At 36.8% G+C, this 15,987-nt stretch overlaps 1 long non-coding RNA gene and 1 pseudogene across 1 annotated transcript; both read right to left on the minus strand.

The window, feature by feature from the left end:
- Positions 1 to 7,091: 7,091 nt before the first annotated feature.
- Positions 7,092 to 10,464, minus strand: LOC147522753 (uncharacterized). The gene is made up of 2 exons (XR_015214470.1): positions 10,379 to 10,464; positions 7,092 to 9,693 (listed from the first exon to the last, which is right to left on the minus strand). It is a non-coding gene; the product is annotated as an uncharacterized LOC147522753 (long non-coding RNA).
- A 158-nt stretch (positions 10,465 to 10,622) lies between these two features.
- LOC147522754 (zinc finger CCCH domain-containing protein 24-like) lies at positions 10,623 to 13,506 on the minus strand (annotated as a pseudogene).
- Positions 13,507 to 15,987: the final 2,481 nt, after the last annotated feature.

Raw genomic sequence — 15,987 nt, forward strand, 5'->3', positions numbered from 1 at the left:
AGGCAAGTGAATGTCGCAAGCCAAAGAAGTACAAGAAGCAAAAGATGGAAGCAAATGTGACAATGGACACGCTTTTACGATAATGTTAATGACATGAACCTATCGGCCGTGGTTTCGAATGTCTCATGATTGGAAATGAAAGGGAATGGTGGGTGGATACCGGTGCTACTCGCCACATATGCTCCAACAAGTTGATGTTCACCACTTATCATCTTTGTGGAAAAGGAAGAACAACTCTTTATGGGGAACTCTTCTACGCCCAAGGTTGAAGGCAAAGGAAAGGTGGTGATGAGGTTGACTTACGGGAAGGAACTAACTCTAAATGAGGTGCTCTATGTGCCGACATTCGCAAGAATTTGGTTTTCGGGTATTTCTTTGAGCAAGAATGGCTTTAAGTTAGTCTTTGTTTTTACGATAAATTTGTACTAACTAAGAATGATGTATTCGTGGGAAAGGGCTATCTTCGGGATGGACTCTTTAGGATATCTTGTTTTACTATCAAGCCAAAGAGCCAATAAAAGTTGAATCTTTTGTTTACTTGATTGAGTCTTCACATGTATGGCATGGTAGATTAGGACATGTTAATTATGATACCTTTGCGTAGATTAATTAATTTGGAATATATACCAAAGATAAAAATAGACCCACACCATAAATGTGAAACTTGTGTAGAATCCAAGTTGACCCGGATCATCCTTTCATTCCATTGAAAAGTAATGAACCTCTAGACTTAATACATACAGATATATGTGATCTTAAGTATGTACAAACTAGAGGTGGTAAAAAGTATTTCATTACTTTTATTGACGATAGCACTAGATATAGTTATGTTTACTTGTTGAGAAGTAAAGATGAGGCAATTGAAGTGTTCAAGCATTATAAAAATGAAGTTGAAAATCAACTAAGCAAAAAAGATTAAAGGCTATAAGGAGTGATAGAGGAGGTGAATATGAATCACCTTTTGAAGGTTTCTGTTCTGAACATGGAATCATTCATCAAACTACGGCTCCTTATTCACCTCAATCAAACGGTATTGCAGAACGCAAAAACCGAACTCTAAAAGAGATGATGAACGCTATGTTGTTAAGTTCTGGTTTGCCCCAGAATTTGTGGGGGGAAGCTTTGCTTTCTGCCAATTACATTCTCAACAAGATTCCTAACAAGAAGACGCTTTAAAACACCATACTAATTGTGGAAAGGTCATCGACTTCCTACTTAATTCTTAAAAAGTGTGGGGGTGTCTTGCTAAAGTGGAAGTCCCTAAACCTAAGAAGGTGAAGATAGGACCCAAGACTATTGATTGTGTATTCATTGGATATGCAAACAATAGTAGTGCATATCGTTTTCTGGTTCATAAATCAGAGATTCAAGATATACATGTTAATACAATTATAGAGTCAAGGAATGCTTCATTCTTTGAAAAGATGTTTCCGTGATAACATGTGTATAGAGTCAAGTTCAACAAAGAGAACTTTAGATGCTACAACTAGTAACCATCCTACACAAAGTTTAAATTGAGGAGGAACCTAGACGTGAGCAAAAAGGTCAAGGACGCCAACGTCTTTTTGGACCTGATTTTCTAACATACTTGTTGGAAAATAATCCTCAAACGCTCAAGGAGGCAATGTCATCTCCGAAGCTACTTATTGGAAAGAAGCAATAAATAGCTTAGATTGAATCCATAATGCAAAATCATACATGGGAATTGGTAGATTTACCACCGGGTTCCAAGACTTTGGGATATAAGTGGATATTCACAAAGAAATTTAAGACCGATGGATCAATCGACAAGTATAAAGCTAGACTTGTGGTCAAAGGCTTTTAGACAAAAGGAAGGATTGGATTATTTTGACACTTACTCTCCAGTTACAAGAATAACTTCCATAAGAATGCTAATAGCAATAGCATCAATACATGGATTTGAGATACATCAAATGGATGTAAAGACGGCATTCTTGAATGGTGAAGTTAGATGAAGAAATATACATGGAACAACCCGGGCGGTTTATTGCTCCTGGACAAGAAAGGAAAGTTTGCAAGCTTGTTAAATCTTTATATGGATTAAAGCAAGCACCTAAACAATGGCATGAGAAATTTGACAATGCAATGTTGTCAAACGGTTTCAAAATAAACGAGTGTGACAAGTGTGTCTATGTCAAAAGCACTCAAAAGGGATGTGTCATTGTTTGTCTCTATGTAGACGATATGCTAATTTTGGGTAGTAATATGGATGTCATAAAATCTACCAAACAAATGTTGTCTAGTAAGTTTGACATGAAAGATTTAGGTGTCATTTGATGTTATCCTAGGAATTAAGATCTCTAGGATGGAGGATGGACTTGTTCTATCACAATCTCATTACATTGAGACGATTCTTGACAAGTTCAAGAAATATAACATCACAAAAAAGGTCACCCGGTTGACGTAAATCTTCATTTAGCCAAAAATATGGAGATAGCATATCTCAACTAGAATACTCGTGATACTTGGTAGTTTAATGTATGTCATGAACTGTACAAGGCCCCGACATAGCATACTCGTGGAGCAAACTAAGTCGATATATACGAGTAATCCCGGCAGAGATCATTGGACCGCCATATTGAGAGTTTTTTGGGATACTTAAAGTATACTCGTAATTTTTGGTTTGCACTATACAAGATATCGGCCCGTTCCGAAATGGTATCGCGATGCTAATGGATATCCGACACTAAAGACTCAAAGTCCACAAGTGGATATGTCTTTACACTTGAGGTGCAAATTGTTTCTTGGAAATCCTCAAAACAAACGCGCATATAGCGAGGTCCACTATGGAATCGAATTCATAGCATTGGACAATTTGGAGAAGAAGCAGAGTGGCTTCAAATTTCTTAGAGGATATTCCAAATCGGGCTAAACCTCGCGTGCCGCTAGCGGTGTGTATACACGTGACAGCCTATCTCGCTATTGGTAGAGCCGTGAGTAGCATGTATAGCGGGAAGTCTCGACATATACGCCGTAGACATAATACCGTTAGACAATTGCTCTCAAATGGAGTTATCTCAATCGACTATGTAAGGTCAAAAGATAACATTGCGGATCCGCTTACAAAAGGTTTAACAAGAGAGCAAGTAGAAAGATTATCAAGGGGAATGGGCTTAAAGCTTTTGAGATAATCAACCAAGAGTCATCATAATGGAAAAACCAACCTAGTTATTTGGAGATCCCAAGATCTAGGTTCAATGGGCCAACTGAATTATGTTAGTGACTCAGTTAGCACTGGAGAGTAATATTATACTCTAACCCATTCCTATATAAGACAGTGCATATCTGCCGCGAGAACCAGGATAAGTCAAGCTTTTAATGATTTACTATATCTTGGAAAGTTATGTTATCCAAGTGGAGTATTGGGGATACTCTTTATAGAAATCACCTATGTTGAAGTGGGGCCGTTTCTATGAGAATTTTAAAGACAAATGTCTCAAAAGCACTATCCGAAACCAAGAAGTGTTCAAGGCCAAAATGAACACAAACGCGTGAGAACCAACAAGATTCGAGGCGGTGCTCGCGTGAAGATGATTGTCTAGGTTTATACAAACGGCCGACAGTTCAAGGACATTAATTGAAGTCTCACCGATCGTCCAATTAAATCCGATCGTCTTTCACTAAGGCAAGTTCAAGGCCTCCCATGCTACTTGACCTCGGTATCTTTTCATTTGTAAAAAGAACGTAAATCCGATGTTTATGATAGAAGAAGCCAAATTTTCATTCATGGGGATTGTTAGAAAAATGATTTGCTCAAATCCATTTAAATATGAATGAGTAGTTTGTCTCCCAAGTTACCCCACTTAAGATGAAATGGGTTTTTTCTTGAAACAGTACGTAATGTGAGAAAAACCTTTTCAAAATGATGCATTTGTTTGAAACGATTGCATTATGCGAAAAGGTCGCGACCTTCGAAAAATGTGCACTGGTTTGAAACAGTGTATCATGCCGAAAAGGTGCAACCTTTCGAAATAGGCACTGGTTCGAAACAGTGCTATATGCCGAAATGGTGTGTCCTTTCGAAACATGTGACTTTTCAAAGAGTTGCTTACTTTTTCCCAAGAGTCACTGTGTTGTTTCGAAAAGGCACCACTCACCTATAAATAGTGGATGAATTTGGAGAGAAAGATACACCAGATCACACAGAGTTCTGATCTTTCTCTTCTCCCTCTGTTCTTAGTCAAATACTATGTTGTGTTCGTTGAGTCTATAGAATTGAAGTGCTAGCTTTCTATAGAAGGAAATCCGTTCTATCTTGGGAGATAGTTTCCCATCAACCTTCAAGCACCGTGAGGGGGAAAATCTGTCTTAAGGACATAGTGTATCTACACTAGGCTCGGATTTAATTAAGAAGTACAAGACACTTACAAGACAAAAGGTTTGTATAGTTTGGTAATTGGTAAAGAGTAAGTACAATTAAGTTGTATATTCCTAACACATTGTCTGTTACCTACTTACGTTTATGGATGAGTTAGTTAGTTGCAGTCAGGGATTTTGCTTCTTATCTTCCCGTGCATTTCATCACCTTTTAGCATTGTTGCAGCTAGATAACCAACCGATTGACATTTTGCTCATTTGTATGCACCGAACTATCACAAAACTGGTTTCACAAGTTTGTCTCAATCAGGTCGTTTTGCTAGTTTGAGTTTGTATGGTTTTTAGTGCATTGCTGTACTTGAACACAAGGAATGGCTTCCAGTTCAGGTTTGATGCATTGGCTCTATTACTACCATTTTTAGTGCATCATGTTCGAACACTATGTGATATGTTCGTACGCACAGTTAAACACAAATATAGGTATCATCAATGAGATAGTATTGATTAATAGAATCAATTGATTGAAATGTATAGGACAGCGTAGTCCATGATACGACGTGAGTTCCTTTCTGTAACTCTTTTTTAAGAAATATACCAAGGATATTCTAATTCTCGTTGTTTTGGAAATGTTGTTTTTCAAATTTGAGCATGTTATCAAGGAAGTAAGATTATTGCTTCTTGTTTTCGTTGCGTTTGGTCATTGGTGACTGCTGTAAGAGCAGTTCCGCTTCTTTTTGCTGTTCACTTGAACCATTCAAGACCACTGCTCGAGTCACATTCAGCATTAAATACCAAGTCTCCTGCTGAGTTCTTAAATACATGAACCATCAGCATTGGCTTTGCTCAAAAGTTTAATGTCCACGTAGTCTGCTTTTGTTAGTGGCAGAGTTTTATAGATGTTTGTTCCCTATTGTAATTTTGAAAAAGAGTTTGTTTTTTCGATTGTGATTACAGATTAATGAATGTGAGAAATGTGCATCTATACTTGTGTAAGATTATATTGGTTAGCATATATGCTTGACGATTTTAAACGAATGCGAGTTACTTGTGGAAGAAGGTGCTTGGTAAACTAGTGGGGTATTAGTTGGATTGCCATTGTGATGGATTGTTTTGGCTTGATTAGAATCTAGTCCAAAAGTATGGGTAAGCCTATGCAGGACTTTGTCTGTTCGTGGCCGGAATTAACCTAGTTTGTTACTTGGTGTTCGTATTTGATTCACTCTCCCTCACGTTTTCATAGTATTGAGTTGATATGATATTGCAGCTACTGGTATATTGCTCTAGGATTTGTTGTTTTGAATAATCTTTTGCTCTAAATTTTGAGATAGGACTTTAACACTGCAACTAATCATATATTTGCTTTGGGATTTGTTAGTCCGGAGTTTTTTTGCTCTATGCAACTAAAATTCAACACTTTGTTGTTGGAAACATTGTTATCTCAAACCTGCCTACTTTTATTCGTTGTACTTGCGGACTTGGATATCAAAGACCATGAATACTGAGTAGTTGAGAATGCTCCGAGTGACCCATGTCAGCTTCTTTTTTTTTCTCTGAAACTGACACACCAGAATTTACATAAAAAAATGAACTCTATGCCCTTTTTTGCCGATTTCAATTGTTCGTAATCCAAAATAGATAAAAACTTCTTTCTATACTCTTTTTTCAATTCTACAAAACACTCTCAACTCTCCAAAAAAAAATTCATCTCTTCAAATCCTATCTCTTATTCTTCTCCTCTTCCAAAATTGAACGAAGGTCAAAAAGGATGGTGTAGGGAGATGACATTCTAGGTCATCCACTTATCATCTTATTAGGCTTCCTCGTTTCTGGACCGACTTATAAACTTGGGGCTTCCTAGGACATGGGATTTTCAGGGTGTCAGCCCGAACAGTTTTGATGGGCATGGCAAGTAGTTAGATTTAAAAGATACTCCAAGCAATTTTGCAAGAGTTGAATTTATTACTTCGAAATGGTGGTGAAGAGGAGAAGAGAGAAGAAGAAGCTAACAGAGCCGAAATTGAAGAATTGTATTATACTAATTATGATTTCTTCAAGCCAATTGACGATAGCAGCGATGATGAAAAGAGTATGTGATTTAATATTGATTGATTGTATGTATATAGCTCGAGCTACACAGAAGAAGAAGAAGTACTTAAGGGTACAACTGATGAATATACCTATGATGAAGTATATGCTAAAATGTGTATTGAGGACTACGATCAAGTCCAAGAAACTCGCAAGTTCAAATCTGCACAGACAAGGGTAAGAAGATTTCATGGTGCTCAATTTGTATTATATTATTTTTGAAGTGTTGAGATAGAGACATTTAAAACTCTATTTTGAATGGTGCATGCAGGAAGAAATGAAAAAGTTACTTGGGCTGGGATATTCATTTTGCCCATGAGAGGGAATGTTGGTTGGCTACTATTTGAGGAAGAAGATTATGGATGAACTGATTTATTATTGCCTTATTGAAGAGGTCGACAATGTCTACGCCATACATCAAAAATTAATGAAATTGGTTAAGGTGGGAGGAGTTTGTGGCATGGATCAGTTGCACTCAAAGAAGGTGATGAGATTCCAAAATTTATCAGGGCATCGATAGAACCCACGAAAAAGGATAACAATTACTTGGCGTCTGATCCGCATATCAAATTATCTCAAATTTCCATTGGAGATGGTCTCACCCTCTATTAGCGGATGATTCTCAGGTGAAAGTGTTTGTTAGATTGTAAGGCCTGAGATCTATATAGTTTTATTTTTTTTTTCCTGTTATTGTAACACTCAAAATTGCATTAGCCTAATTTGTGACTCTCCAGTATGGACTCTCTACCTGTCCTCATCTACAAGTAATATCTAACCGGTCATCATCTCTATAATATCAGGTATGTCTTATCTTCTTCAATTCTTTTGGTAGATCTATAAGACTTATTTATTAGCAGCATGAGGTTTACAAAATATGCATCATTTGCGAGGCAAGCCTTGAGACTGTTGCATATGTTGGTAGTACCAACTTGGTACCAATACTACTGTTAGTTACAAAATCAAGGATTAGATATTTGAATGTAATTATTTCTAGCCACAGTTGAGTTGTTCCTGTACATGTTGCATTGTATTTGAGTGGTTTTGAACCATTACATGCAAGCGATTTTGTTTCCAACAATTAATTAATGTTAGTTGTTGCTCTAGCAATTAACACATTTTTGTAATACAATTGAATGCTTGAATTATACACGAATAACAACTTCTAATATTGGATGCATGGTTCATTACTAAACCCTCTTCTTCTTTGCATCAAGCTAATAATAATAATGCCGATAAAGCCTTTGCCAAGCAGCTTAATTCTGTGCACGGAACCTCATGTCCTTGGAGGGGAAATAGCTGTGCGGAAAGCTTAGTTAAGTTTCCTCCAACCCCACCTTCAGCACTAATTGGGGGCTTTAAGGATGACGGATTGTTGCAATTTGTTTCCCTCAAAGAAGGTGATGAGATTCCAGAATTTATCAGGGCATCGATAGAACCCACGAAAAAGTATAACAACTACTTGGCGTCTAATCCGCATATCAAATTATCTTTCATTTCCATTGGAGATGGTCTCACCCTCTATTAGCGGATGATTCTCAGGTGAAAGTGTTTGTTAGATTGTAAGGCCTGAGATCTATATAGATTTTTTTTTTTTCTATTATTGTAACACGCAAAATTGCATTAGCCTAATTTGTGACTCTCCAGTATGGACTCTCTACCTGTCCTCATCTCTATAATATCAGGTATGTCTTATCTTCTTCCATTCTTTTGGTAGATCTATAAGACTTATTTATTAGCAGCATGAGGTTTACAAAATATGCATCATTTGCGAGGCAAGCCTTGAGACTGTTGCATATGTTGGTAGTACCAACTTACCTATGTTGGATTGTAGCTTATGTGGCGCTACAGTCAAAATCTAGGACTTCCTGACTGTTGATCTTGAATCTTAGGATTGCTCGGGATTGGGCATCCTTCAGGAAGTGAGGTTGGTGATCGTAAGGGGACCAACTACGCATAACTGGAACATCGAGGGTGGTGGGAGTATAGTTGACAAACCACAGTTGTAAATGCAGGAGGCTGATAATGTAGAATGAACTGTCATTGAATGATGCATTCTCAATCGCTGAATTAATCCCAAACAAAACAGCTGAAGCCAATCTCGCAGGCTTACTTTTCAAACTTAGTCGAGGAAGAAAGGGTGTTTCAAGTGATGAATTAGATGATTTGGATTTAGATATAATCTTGAATTTAATCCTTCGATCTTCCATGTATTGGTAGAATATTGAAAACAGGAAACACACGAGTAAAGAGAGTTAGTAGTTTAGGTATGATTCGGTTTTCTTCTTATTTATTTTGGTGTTACAGGCAATGTCGCATTACGGATATGAAATAGTTCAGACTCTTATCGTGGATATTGAACCTGATGAGCATGTGAAAAGAGCAATGAATGAGATCAATGCAGGTTAGTGGCTTTACTCAATAAGTTGATGGCTTTGTTGAAAAGTTGATTTTTGTTAATTAGAAGCTGGAGAGAACAACACACGAGATGACTGTTGGGTCGTAATTGATGGAAAGGTAATTTCCCATGAGTAGTAACTAACAAATCTTTATTTTCCTTATTAGTCTTTAACTCTTTATGTAGATTGGCATTGTTTTGATTGTTTTTTTAGATATTCATTGGAGTTACACAATATGCTATTGATTCTCCGTAAAACCAAAATGCTATACATAATATGCTATCGATTCATATTTGTAAGGGATTCACACCATGCAACTATTAGAAACTACAAATATACAATTATTCCCCTAAGACTACTTCTCACCAAAAATAAATTAAACAATAAAGGAGGGTATATTTATGACCCTAACATGATTCTTATTAGGTAGATGCGAGATCAGAGTCTTGGATCATTAAGCCTAGATTTTCTCTATATACGAGTCTTATGACGAGTGCTTCTCGAGAGCTAAGGGCACAGAGTGAGTTTTAGATCAATGGTCGCAACTCGCGAAGGCTCAGTGAAGTAAAACACATGGAGGGAAAATAGTGGAATACCAAGTTACCAACATTTCAAAACATATTATCAATTGCCAGGAAGAGCTGTGGTGCCCATAACAAGCCATTTAGAAATACGCTCATCATAATAACCAAGAATTTCATGTACTCAAAGTGTGAAGGTTGCAAGTTAGAGACATAAAGCACATACGCTGAAGAAATTCACAAAGGGAGAATCATCGGGAACATTTGCAACGGCAGAGGACGTTGACGATGTTGGTTCCAGCGGGCCCTCCATCACAGCCATAGTTGGGACAGCCTCTAATTCCTCAAACTCACTAAGTATCAAAGAAGAATAAATGGTAAATGATATTAGGAAAAAAAATCAACTAAAGGAGAACTAATTGTTAATGTGAACAAAAATATCAGTTAGAACTACTGATAACTGAGGCATAACTTTAGTTGTCAGGACTAAAAACGTTTTTGACATACACTGATAATCTGGGCAGTGGATTCACAACTTCCTTTATTATAGGTAATCACTAAAATTCTATTAGCCTCGGCCGCGCCATATGACTTGATCACACACCCTTATTGGTACAATACTACTTCATCGGTAAGGATCAATCAAACAGAGTAAGATTGCAGATAAGTAAAAAAAACATAAAACATAAAACACAGCAGATAATAGCTTGGTGGGATTCCCACAACAGATTCCAACAACCCAATACATAAAATATTTTTGGCATACAAACAATTGCTCTAAACTATTTTACAGTGAGATTGAAACGTGCTTCGATGGATTTAGTTTGTGATGGGGCCAATCAGCTGGCCCCAATAAGCTTAATATAGAATTTCAGGTTTCTCATGCAAGTCAAGATATAGCTTTCAATCTAGAACGTACATTTTTAGCAGAAAGTCAAATAATAGCATAAATGTTGTAATATACAAGTGTAAACAAAAAAGAAAGTTGTAAAGAGATAAACATAAACTATGCTCTTTTTTCAGTGTTTCCCTTCTCACCTTTTGTTTGAAGGTACTTTTGGCTTTGGAGGAACTTTGGAGTATGCATTGAGAATCCTGAATATAAGAAAAACAGAAAGAATGGAGTTAAAAGACAAAGATATTTTATAACGGACCCATCCGAGCCTTACAAAAGTCCGAAGGTTGTAGGTTCTTCCTATGGATTTATGGACTTGAAGTTAGATTCTAGATTGCAAATGAGCATCGATAATGATTTAAGTAATACACAACTTTTACATTTTTCTTCATTTTGATAAATAGAATGCAGCTGCACTCTAAGATCAAACAATTATTCACGGCATGGTATGCATTATACAGACTCTAAGTGTAAGCACCATGGGACATGAAGGTTTATCTATTCTAAAAGACAAAATTACTCAAATGAATCTACTTTCATTTCTAAAGTAGGAAGTTCTTTAAAGAAACATCACATTATTTTATTTTATTAAAATTCACAAGATATATAAGTTGTAAATCGAGACTTTTTTTGAATTTGAATATCACTTTGTCTTTGCTAGTTTCAGGAAAAAGAAGCGATGTTGAGGATTATTTCAGTTACAGAAAGTTCAAGCGTTGGAATCTCATCGAGTTTGTTTTGGAATCTGCTTGAATAGGTACTCTTTGTCTTTGTCATTGAGCATGATATCACTTCAATACTGTTAAAATATTTCATTTAGAAATTTGAATTCTTTGTATTCTACCTTTTCCATGTTGTTGTATATATAATATTTTTTTTTTCCAAATTCTTATTCGAATTTGGAAATGAGGATATGGTTGCATAAAAAATAAGCCTTCATGAGTATCCAACTTCTACATATTAATTTTGCACTGCCTCTTCAAACCTATTTCAATGTATTATTTGTGCTATGTCTCAGTCGATCTAGAAATCTTCAAATCCATCAAAAGACTTTTATTTCTAGCTTAGGTTGGATCCAAGATCACGCGAACTGAGGCAGTGCTGTGGAAGTTCCTCACGTTGAGAAAACACAGCCCTAGCACTCATTGGTGAGATGGGTTCCATGCTTCTTGGTGACATTCTTCCTGGAGAGTGAAGACCACCAAAAAGGCCTGTAAGAGAGGGTGATCAACATTTTTGGGGGAGAATACATTTGTGTTTATCGGAGAGAGCATGCTCTGTTGCTGCTGGAATTGATTGAGGACATCTGATTTGTGTGATGACGAAAACATGCTAGATGACATAGCCTGATCAAAATATCGGGGAGATGAGGACATCTCTGCACTGAAGAGGTCTTCCAAATTTGATGGTGCTAGAGATTTTGTACAAATGGGGTGGTTGGCAGATGTAGGAATTAACCGTGGTTGAGAGAAAATGATAATTCATTGAGGAGCTCCTGATGTTGATGTTGCTGTTGTGCTTCAAATTCCCCCAACAAGCTGAAATCATCAACTTGAATATCTCTTGCATTAAGGGATGATCTGAGACGACTAGACTGGAGATTGCTTCCAGGAAGATGCAAGGTAGGAACATTTGGTTGTGGCCACGCCATGGATGAGTGTGAAATGCCACTGGCTGACGGAGACATCGGTGGCGTGAAAGGATTAGGTGACATGACAGAACCCGAGGACGGGGAGGCTGGTAGTAGACTCAAGGCAGCAACCATTTCCATAGCAGCAGATGCAGCTGAATGGGGAGAAGGAACAGCAGAGCCTGTGGACACATAGAAAGGACGAAGCTCTTCAGTTGTGTGCGCAGAGAAACACACTCTTCGCATGCAGCCCATACCATCCTTCCAGAGGCGTGTCCTATATTGTGCAGGGTGAAGCCAACACTCAAAAACTCCATGAGCATATTCACATAAATCACCCCTCCTGCACGCTCCCTTCCGGAACTCTGGGCAAGGAACACAACTGTAGTGAAACTTCCTTGGGTCTCTTCTTCTAGCATTTTCACCCGGGTGAACAAAAGGACACTCCGTCCAGTCATATGAGAATATGCCCTTGAACAAGGTCGAACCTTGAAGGAGAACATGCGAAATTCATCAATTGCATAAATGCTGTTCTTAATGTCGGGGAGTGATGGATCAATAGGGTATTCTTTCTTCTCCGACATCAAAGAAGTTGGGAGGCCATTGTACTTTGTCATTGGCGATGAAGTCGAATTTGAAGCAGAAGATGGAGATCCATTCTCCGGTGATGATGAGAGCGGCGGAGAGTTTGAATTCTATGAAGCTGTTACAATCCTTAGATTGTGTTCCCCAGAAGAACCAAATGATCCATTATTGGTGAGGAGTTCTTCAAGTGCAGCTTTCATATCAGGAAGCTTCGGAGAAACATTTTATCAAAAATTTCGACCCGTCTTTACACTTGATAAGTTCTTTTGATATATAGTATTTCTCATCTGCAGTGAAAATGATACTGTACACGATAAGCTAATGACACATAATTAGTAGAGAGAGAGAGAGAGAGAGAGAGCCTTGAGGTTGAATTTTGGTACTTTGTACTGTAGGCATGCAAGTATCGCTCGAACAAAATCAGTCCAGCTAGCTACTTGGTGTTACTGTGTTTGAATTTGAAGTTGCTATTTGCTGGTCCCCCTAATTGAGAATTTGAGATAAAATATCCCAGCTGTAAGCCATGAGCCACCATAGAGAACTGCACCCAAATCGAACAACCAACTCATTTTGTGTCCACGTTAACATTGTATCCATCAATTTTTCACTTCAGACCATAGACTAATGTTTTGAGAATGCTCATTACTAAACCCTCTTCTTCTTTGCATCAAGCTAATAATAATAATGTAGGTAAAGCCTTTGCCAAGCAACTTAATTTTGTGCACGAAACCTTATGTCCTTGGAGGGTAAATAGTTGTGCAGAAAGCTTGGTTAAGTTTCCTCCAACCCCACCTTCAGCACTAATTGGGGGCTTTAAGGATTGATGCAACGGATTGTTGCAATTTGTTTCCCTTTCTGTTATTGTTGCCTCTGCAATTGGTCAGATGCGACTTTCTAGGAGTTCTTAATCTGATTTGAGTGGTACGAGATTCTGGATCTGCAAAGAAAGTGGCCGAGTTAGTGGGAAAGAAGTCATATTTTCATGAAGAGGAAATGGCCATGGAGACCTCGGTTTGCTAGACGTTGAGTTTTGATCATGAAGAAGATAAATAGGATAACAAGGTATGATAATCTCTTTGATGAATCTTTTCCTTATATTGTTTATCATTTTTTTAATGTGTAATATGTGATGTTCATATGGTATGACCAAGAATATGGAGGTAAGCTCTTTTACTTCCCCAGTGATCTGTTTGAAATATCTACTTACTTCAGCTTCTCTGTATCTACTTTAGGCATAAATGAAAAGTCTCTTCTTATGTTTTCAGTTTTAAATGTTTTTAATGAAGTTTTACTCGGTAATGAAATTAGTGTATAACAAAGTTTAAGCATGACAACATTGATTTCCTCATGAGACACCCACTTTTGGACTGTTGTTCCTTGACATAATTTACTTCATCAAACAAGGTCTGTTGACTCTGTTCCTGATTTTTATGGTCACTTAGATTCTAGATTTTGCAATGTGGGTCAGTTGTGACTCATTTATTGGTACAGTCTGCAGCCAATATCTTCTGATAATGGGATCCTTACATAGAGATCCTAGGTTTTCTTTTATTCCTCTTTGGTAGTTGTGTGGTATCTACCAGATTTTATTTCCTTTTGTTGCTGTTATAGGATTTGCTTTTGTCTATATGGATGATGAGCGAGATGCCGAGGATGCAAATCGAGGACTTGACAGGGCGGAATTTGGAAGACAGGACCGGCGGCTTCGTGTTGAGTGGACAAAGGTATGTATGACATGACAAATCAAGCCATCTGACGTGGGTTTGAATCAGGACACAGTGATACGTACATGCAGAGGTTCCAATCAATGGTTTAATAGAACGAGACGCAATGGGAACCTCTAGCACCCGCCTACAATGAAATATCTTCACTTGCCTAAGTGTGATATCGTCTTTGTAAGCCTTCAAGTTCTGATCAAGACCTACTAATTTAGTGTTCTGTCTTGATTGTAATTTAATTCCACTTTGATTTTGAGTTGTTGGGATATTGTAGGAGGTGTGGATTAATGAAGTGTTGGGATATATATGTTTGGGTTCTGCCCTATTTTGCAGATATGAAAATTTTGTATACCAACTTCATTGATCATTCCACTTCACAGTCATCCAAGAATTGTATTGAGCACCTTTATGGTTCATTATATGTAAAATCAAATGACTGTCTTGATTTGCTTGGGACTATTAATCCGTCAGAAGATATGACTCTTTTAAATATTGTTCAAAACAATTGGAACCTAGCAATGGATCCTAGAATGACAGAATGTCAGCACAAAAGGACCAATAATTATACTTCATATATTTGAATTCAATTAATCATTATGCAAAGCAAAATACTTTTTTGAAATAGATTCAATATCAATGCATGGGTTTAAACAACACATAAGGGCTTAAAATAGTTATTAAGAAAGTCCAAACATATGGACCCAAAATAATCAGCGTGGAAAAAGTAATGTAAAATACAAAGACTTCTAATTACACTCAAATAACTGGTAAAAAAATGAGTCTTAACCTCAGTTGCAATAAAATCGTATAAGATTCATATAACTATATATTTTATGATAGTATCATTATTTAATAGTCGTACTTTCCATATGTAATTAAAAAGACTTCTAATTACAGTCAAATTACAAAACAAAATGGACTCTTCACCCTATAAAATATATATATACAAAACACGTATGTGCTCAACACAATTTAGTCCACTCCAATATATGTTTTTTATTAAACTACTATAATTAAAAAATGCAGGTCATGGAGAATCAAACATACAACAAGAAGATCGTGGAGTACGAAACAAAATACAATGTTTCACTGAAGAGTGCACTTATAGAAATTCTCAAAAAAGAAAAGATTTATGAAAAACCAGTTTACAGTTCAATATTTGAGAACTATCAGTACGCAGCGGATGTCGCAATCAATGTGCCTATACTAAGAGAATACCATATATAAAGATCCAAATTATCCTATGATACAAACATCATTTGGAACATATCAAACCAAGAAAGTCGATTCAGAAAATATTGCTGCAGGAAATGCCATACGCTATCTACAACAGATATACAAGTTTGAAGTACTAGATGTGAACTACAACTAACTCATGACTAGACGTGAACAGCTCTACGAAGCAAATATTCAAGTAGAAGAACTTCATATGCAGATTAAAGCATTGAAAAAAGATAATGCTTATTTAAAGGGAATAAACGAATACTTGCTTATAGGCGGACCAAATATGGAAATTGATGACCTAAGAATTCCCGAGTAAATATTCACAACCGATTGGAAGATCCAGTGTTAGGAAAACAATGTGATTCTTAATATTCGTGTTCTTAGTTTACGCAGTGAATTTTGTTATTAACATCCTAATAATGTTTATTAATAAATTCCATCTTTTTTTATTACTCCTTTATTTTGTTTGTAGTTTTACATACACAAGTTACACAACAAGGTATATTAGCTAGAATAGATATTTAGACAAGTGTAAGAAAAGAAAAAAAACCCAAAAGCCAATATAACATAACAAAATTGAAAGTAAGCAAAGAAT

Source organism: Coptis chinensis, chromosome 1 (assembly GCF_015680905.1).
Source record: "Coptis chinensis isolate HL-2020 chromosome 1, ASM1568090v1, whole genome shotgun sequence".
Classification (NCBI taxonomy): Eukaryota; Viridiplantae; Streptophyta; class Magnoliopsida; order Ranunculales; family Ranunculaceae; genus Coptis; species Coptis chinensis.